Genomic DNA, 8,406 nt, shown 5'->3' with positions numbered 1-8,406 from the left:
TCTGTCTATCTGTCTGTCTGTCTGTCTGTCTGTCTGTCTGTCTGTCTGTCTGTCTGTCTGTCTGTCTGTCTGTCTGTCTGTCTGTCTGTCTGTCTGTCTGTCTATCTATCTATCTATCTATCTATCTATCTATCTATCTATCTATCTATCTATCTATCTATCGATAGATAGATAGATAGATAGATAGATAGATAGATATACAGTATATATATATATGAATGTTTCTGTTGAAAATATGATTTTAGTTTAAAATAGGCAGAATGTATTTATTCAAAGAATACTAGCAGTTTCATTGTCATGTTTTTGACAAGGCTCAGATATTAACAGGCTTGCAAAATCAGACCCATATTTCCAAACTGGAACAGTTTAACATTCAATTTCTTTACCCGTTTTTTCCTTTTCGGGTCAATGTGAGCTGGTGCCCCTCCAGTAAATATCGTGTAAGAGGTGGGACACATCCTGATCAGGCTGCAAATCCATCACAGGGCCACACAGAGACACTTTAGAGCCACCGATAAACCAAACATGCATGTTCTTGGCCTGGAAACCAGAGCACCATGTGAACATAGGATAATGTGCAAGTTCCAAACAGAGAGACCCACATTAACAATCACATTTAAAACGTTTAAAGTTAAGCTGATAAAGTGACAGACATAAGCTTTCATGACAGCTAATTTTAAAGTATTTGTTTAAGGAGTTAAAAGAAAAAGAATGTAAATGGTATAACAGTCAGTGCATAATATTACACTGTTAGCTCAATCTGAGCAGGAAGGAATGATAATGTGACAAAAGCTGCTTTTCTTACTTCCGTGTAAAACTTTGTTAAATCAAGAGTTCATGTGACACTTGGTCCCTCAGACAAGAAGAGATCTGTTTGATGCTGTTGTCAGGGCAACCTTTTTATCACATATCCCTGTATAAAACTTTCTCCAGTGAAGGTTTGGCCATTAAATGACTGACGAATGAATCTTTTAACCTAGATGGAAAAGAGGTTTCTCAGTTTGGATGTCTGACGCTGCAGCCTGTTGAAAGATTATTATGTAAAATAAATAAATAAATAAATAAAGAGTATAACATCATGACTTTTGAGCTCTTTAGACGCCCGCTCCCACTGTCTTTCTCAGAAGTGGCATTCATAATTTTGTGTATGGTACATTTCTCAACGGGATCTTCCCTTTAATCATTTTTTGACATTACTCTCCAGAGTTCCAGCAAGAACAATATATCCTTCAATAACTCTGTCAAGACTCATTCATCACTGCGAGCCCTGCCAGGCCACCAGCCTGAAACGTTTACCCACAAATCCATCTGTTATTAGATCCAGCCTTAACAAATGGCCGCTCAGAGAAGTTTTGAAGAACAACTGAGATAGTCTTTGGCTCCGGAACGTTTAGGAATCGAAAAGCTTAAAAAAAAGGTAACCCCAGTTGCTGTATTAAGTTCAGCAGTTATTAGGTAGAGACTTGTTTAGAAATGTAACAAATCTAAAAAGTTAGCTTACTCAATGAAGATGTCAGAAATAATGTTTGTTACTGTTTTTTGTGGCAGCATGGCACTCCCCTAACCCCACAGGATGCTGCTGAGATGTTCCCAAACTATTCCCTTTCTTGGATGTTAAAAAAAGTTTTTATTCATTTATTTTTTGTAGCAAACGTAGAAACGTTTAGAAACGTGGCCCTGTGATGGACTTGCAGCCTGATCAGGATGTGTCCCACCTCCCACACGATATTTACTGGATGGGCACCAGCTCACATTGACCCAAAAGGAAAAAAAACGGGTAAAGAAACTCACACACACACACACACACACACACGCACACACACACACACACACAAAAAGAGCAACCCATAATTTTTTTAATCCGAATAGGATTATTTAATAATAAAACAAAATGCAATGAGCTACAACAATTAGCATATGTGTGTGTCTGATGACAAAGACGGCAGAACGCTGATCCACCATGCTACCCTATTTCTGAATTGCCAAAATCCTAAAAAACAAAAGCAACATATGCAATATCACACCATTTGTTAGCTCTTTAACATGTGTTGAACCAGACTCTCAGCTACGACCACACCAAATTTTATATCAGTATCAGTAAAACTGACTCATGTACAACCAAGTTTCAACAAGCTCTAATAATACAAATATTTGCTTTAATCTCTTGAACTCACTAGTTCAAAGGATATTTTGCTAACAGGCAAAGAAACACTTGTTGACGATCAATAATCAGTCTCATGAGGACACGTGAAACATTTAAAGCTAATTTTTAAACAAAGGGATTTTCTCGTGTCTTCTCTCACACTTACAGTATGTGCTTCAAAATTCAAATAACAATTATATATATATATATATATATATATATATATATATATATATAATAGTAAATTCTGTAATATTGTAGCTCTATTATAATCTAATATTGTATATGGCAGAAGGTGTTATTAAAGCAGCAGTAGTAATATGAGTTCCCTTTCTGTTTTTTAATAAAAGCAATTACGTCCTTTAATGCATGTCTTAAATTTCGGTATAATAATATAGTGATTCGGTTCAAGCCCATTTTGCTCAAGGTTATCATATCATCAGTCTCATACCGGCTCATGCTTATTTGGGATCTCATTAATTTGCTCAAAAGGATCCAACCACAGAGGGTTTTGCCTCAGAAGTTTAATTTTGTAAGGGAAAGTGAAGCTCCAAGATGGCACTATCTGACATTGAAGTTCAATCAAACCGTTTAAGAATAAATACGTCCTAATGAAGAAAACACTTGAATAAAATGGAGTTTAAAAGAAGAAAGATTACAGTCATTTTTGAGGAATAAAATATCAGAGTCAGAGATTATGAAATTATGAACACAGGGGCCCAGTTACATCCAACAATGAGCATATAATGGTTGTACACCTGGAGCAAATACCTACATAACATTTATATTTTAAAAGCGTTGTTGGGGAATTGTCAGAAGACATTTGTGGAATTGAGTGACATTAATGGATTGAGCTCTCAGGCTGCTTTATTTTCAGGTCGAGGGGGGGAGAGAATATGGGCCACTGTAAAATTTAATCATGTGAAGTAAATCAGACAGGATGTCAGCTGAATAACGTGTCGCTGCAGGGAAACAAGACCGTGTTAAGTGCAATATCTTCTCTCAACTATGCACATCCAGCACAGACAGGACAAAAGCTCCAAATGCTTCAGAGCACAGCTGACATGGAAATACAGTGAGACGAAGGTTCATCACTAAATAAACTATCAGGGCTCTGTGTTTGGATCCAGCTTGAAGGCAGAGTTCAACGGACAGAAGATTTAAAAGTTATCGATCTCAATGAAATATGGAGTTTAAAGTAAAGTTTTCTGTTTGAACTGTATGAAGTTGAGAGGTGTTTGAAGCCTTTGAGCTGTTAAAATCAGTGTAAAATTTTTATGGATTAAGAGCAGATAGTTTATTGCTTCTGACTAAACACACATTTTCTTATACAGTATGAAGTCAAGACTGAGATAATTTAATGTTTATATAAAAAAAAAATACAGCAAGCTAAACACATTAATTCCCAAATACTCTTGCTTTTTCTTTAAACCAAGATGTTAGAAAAGTGTATTCAGGTAGACACAACCAGAGATTTGTTTTAGTTTGGAACCTGTAGCTAGAATATCTAGGTTTTTAATTGTAAGATGTAAAATCCACAGTATTAAGAGGCAGGTAGTTGTCTACTTAGTAACAGTTCTACCTTAGGTCTGGAAAATGTTCATCATAAATACTGATGAGTTCTACTGCTATTGTTAGCAAATGTAGTGTGATTTTTTTTTTTTTGTGTGCTAAATTTGGCAGCACAACCATGAGTCAGCAGAGTAAAGAGCAGAGGACTGAATACACATCCTTGAGGGACTCCTGAACTCAGTCTGATAAGTTTAGCATCTTTCTACCACCCAAATTGCTGTGTTTTTTAAAGAAACTCCAAACATCAAGTTGCATCAAAATTTAAATCTAATAATTAATTTATGTTTTAATATTTTAAACCAATTTAGGCATTGTTGTGCAAACAATATAACCCAGGAGTGTCCATGCCGGGTCCTCAGTGACCGCTGTCCTGCATGTTTTAGATGTGTTTCTGCTCTAACAGGCCTGATTTGAATCAAAGAGTGATTAACAGACTTCTAAAGGATATGAAAAGGCAATTCAACCATTGAATAGGGTGTGTTTGAGCAGGGAAGAAAGTAAAATACGCAGGATAGTGGCTCTTGAGGACCAGGATTGGACAAGCCTGGTAGAAAACAAATTAAAGATTAACCAAAACTCCTACAAAATACCATTTTATAGCAGTTTTTTCCCCCTTGTTTATCTATACGAAAAACTTTTGCTTGACTAATACATTTGTTTTTGCACTATTGTTCAAACTTAACAAGTCACTATGACTCTAACATTTGTTCAAATATCTGCTAAAATTTATTTCTGTGTATCATCATCATTTATCCATCCATCCATTTTTTTTCACCCACTTTTCCGTGTAGGGTCATGAGAAGCTGGTGCCTGTTTCCAGCGATCATTGGGCAAGAGATGGAGTACACCCTAAAAAGGTCATAAGTCCATTTCTGGGCCACATAGTGACAACTGAGGCAAACAACTTTCACACACACACTCCCACCTATAGTGACAGGTCAGAGCCACCAATAAGAATTATTTTATTCTGTTGGAGGAAACGGGAGCAAATCATTGCTCCACCATGCAGCATCTCTTCATCATTTATCAATTTATTTTTCTTTTTAACAACATTCTTTTGACATTGTTGTGGTTGAAACTACAACTAAGTCTTGACTTGTGGTAAAATATATATTAAAATAAATTTTCATTTTTTTTATGTCAGAATTCAATTTTAAAATTAACATTGTAATCCCTGAGCTGCACACAGAGAAAATCAAAACAAACAGAAATCAGTTTGCTTGTAGAGATCAGAGGAGCATCATCTGTGGATACTGAAGTGCAGTTCATTACAGAGAGATTAGTCCTTTTTGGTAATCTGAGGCTTTTGTTCACACATTGTGTAGAAAGTTGGATTTACAGCCCACGTTTGAAAAGGCCGTTATTAAACTGGATGTGTAACTTTCTTCGATTACTATCCCAGCATTTCTGATTTTATTTTAGTAGATATGCAAGCCTTCCTTATAAAAATAATTATGTTTTAATGAAGAGTGTTCACATAATTTATAACAGAGGGGCCTCTGCTTCAGAATCATTTGGTATCTTGGATTTAGATGATTTAACAAAACAGATAAACAGCAAACAAGAAGGAGAATGAATGCAAAATGAGTTTAGCAAGTCCTTTAAAATCAGCTGAATCTGCACTTGAGTCGTTTTTTTTTTTGATAGCGGTTAAAGACAATGGATGAACTATTTTATTTATTTATTTATTTTTTACAAAAATAGTTGAACAAAGACATTTTTCTATGCACTGCCCAGCCAGACTCTGCTGGATCCTTTACAGTTTATTAAAATACTCTTATTTTACTCATTTTTAGCAAAACGTTCCTTGTGGAAACGTTTTTGACCTTTAACGTTTTTGTAATTTCATTTTGGAAACTTCAACCTGAAGAACATCATATGTTTCATAACTCAGCCATCTCATTTACGGTCTTCCAGGGAGAGAGAAAAAAAAAAACGTTTACATTTTCTTATTTTGATTGCAACACATCAAAATAAAAATAAAAATTAATTATAAAAAGCTTCTACCTAATTCAAAAGATACTTTAGAAGCACAACACCTTCATAAAAATGTCATTTCTGTTATGAAATGTGTTTTAAAATTATACTTCTGCAGGGCTACAAAAGTTGTTGCAAATAAAATGAAACAAAAGCGAACATTTCAGTAGTTTTATCTTCACTTCTAATTCTGAGGAGCAGCTTTAATCTGAATGTGTTGTGGCTCAAAACCTTTCCAAGACTATAGGTTGTGTTTGTGAAACAAATGCAGCCTGACTCAGTGCACAGAGCTCCAGGGAACAAAGTAATTACATTTTGGATTAAGAAAGTGGCTATAAACACTTATATGTTCATTTCCTGATGATGACTGTAATCAAACCAAAGCTTTAACGAGCTGATTATGTTTCCAAGCTTTGATCAATTTTATCTCAACAAATATGGGGTGCCAAAACTTATGATGATCATAATTTTGTTGAATTTTTCATTCATCTCTGCATAAAATAAACAAACCATTTATCTTGTGTATAAAATAAAAACAGCATTTTGTCTTTAACATGCACTTTTTGATGATCTTCTCCTTTCTTGCAGGTGCTCAACTCTTTAATTTCCAGAAATATCTCACCAGTCATATTTGTCAGTAACAGAGCCACTGACAGATCTGTAGAGAGAGATTAGCTCTGTAAAACACTTTCATCACCTTGTGTGGCCATGCATGTGTCACCTTTACACGTTCCTCCTACAGGAAGGCTTAACGCTCAGGGTGGCCTTCTGAAGTTCAAATGGAGCAGCAGAAGAAATGCACTCTCTACAGAAGATACTTTCATGCCTAAATACACGCACCAAAAAGATGAAAACACAGGTCTTACATTGTTGGCATATTATGTAAAAATAACCTAAGGTGTATTCATTCAACCTTTATTTATACAGGTTAGTCTCATTGAGCCTCAGGGATTTACAAGCGAGACCTGTTTTTAACAAAGAATGATGACAACAGCAGACAACCATAAAAGAAAGCATATAAACTGAAAAAATAAATTGAAGAAAATTATACAGTGCCTTGCAAAAGTATTCGGCCCCTTGAACTTTTCAAACTTTTGCCACATTTCAGGCTTCAAACATAAAGATATAAATTTTTTATTTTTTGTGAAGAATCAACAACAAGTGGGAAACAATTGGGAAGTGGACTGAAATTTATTGGATGTGTCAAACTTTTTTAACAAATAAAAAACTGAAAAGTGGGGCGTGCAATATTATTCGGCCCCCTTGCGTTAATACTTTGTAGCGCCGCCTTTTGCTGCAGTTCCAGCTGTAAGTCTCTTGTGGTATGTCTCTTTCAGTTTTGCACATGGAGACACTGAAATTCTTGCCCATTCTTCTTTGCAAAACAACTCGAGCTCAGTGAGGTTGGATGGAGAGCGTTTGTGAACAGCAGTCTTCAGCTCTTTCCACAGATTCTCGATTGGATTCAGGTCTGGACTTTGACTTGGCCATTCCAACACCTGGATACGTTTATTTGTGAACCATTCCATTGTAGATTTGGCTTTACGTTTTGGATCATTGTCTTGTTGGAAGATAAATCTCTGTCCCAGTCTCAGGTCTCTTGCAGACTCAAACAGGTTTTCTTCCAGAATGGTCCTGTATTCGGCCCCAACCATCTTCCCATCAATTCTGACCATCTTCCCTGTCCCTACTGACAAAAAGCAGGCCCAAACCATGATGCTGCCACCACCATGTTTGACAGTGGGGATGGTGTGTTCAGAGTGATGAGCTGTGTTGCTTTTACGCCAATCATATCGTTTTGCATTGTGGCCAAACAGTTTGATTTTGGTTTCATGTGACCAGAGCACCTTCTTCCACATGTTTGGTGTCTCCCAGGTGCTTGTGGCAAACTTTAAACAACACTTTTTATGGATATCTTTGAGAAATGGCTTTCTTCTTGCCACTCTTCCATAAAGGCCAGATTTGTGCAGTGTACGACTGATTGTTGTCCTATGGACAGACTGTCCCACCTCAGCTGTAGATCTCTGCAGGTCATCCAGAGTGATCATGGGCCTCTTGGCTGCATCTCTGATCAGTCTTCTCCTTGTTCCAGATGAAAGTTTAGAGGGACGGTCGGGTCTTGGTAGATTTGCAGTGGTCTGATAATCCTTCCATTTCAATATGATTGCTTGCACAGTGCTCCTTGGGATGTTTAAAGCTTGGGAAATCTTTTTGTATCCAAATCCGGCTTTAAACTTCCACACAACAGTATCTCGGACCTGCCTGGTGTGTTCCTTGGTCTTCATGATGCTCTCTGTGCTTTGAACAGAACCCTGAGACTATCACAGAGCAGGTGCATTTATACGGAGACTTGATTACACACAGGTGGATTCTATTTATCATCATCAGTCATTTGGGACAACATTGGATCATTCATAGATCCTCACTGAACTTCTGGAGTGAGTTTGCTGCACTGAAAGTAAAGGGGCCCAATAATATTGCATGCCCCACTTTTCAGTTTTTTATTTGTTAAAAAGTTTGACACATCCAATAAATTTCATTCTACTTCACGATTGTGTCTCACTTGTTGTTGATTCTTCAAAAAAAATTAAAATTTTATATCTTTATGTTTGAAGCCTGAAATGTGGCAAAAGATTGAAAAGTTCAAGGGGGACGAATACTTTCGCAAGGCACTGTATATATATATATATATATATATATATATATATATATAT

Source organism: Nematolebias whitei, chromosome 15 (genome assembly GCF_014905685.2).
Source record: "Nematolebias whitei isolate Nwh7 chromosome 15, NemWhi1, whole genome shotgun sequence".
NCBI lineage: Eukaryota > Metazoa > Chordata > Actinopteri > Cyprinodontiformes > Rivulidae > Nematolebias > Nematolebias whitei.
Note: the sequence above shows the minus strand (reverse complement) of the source record.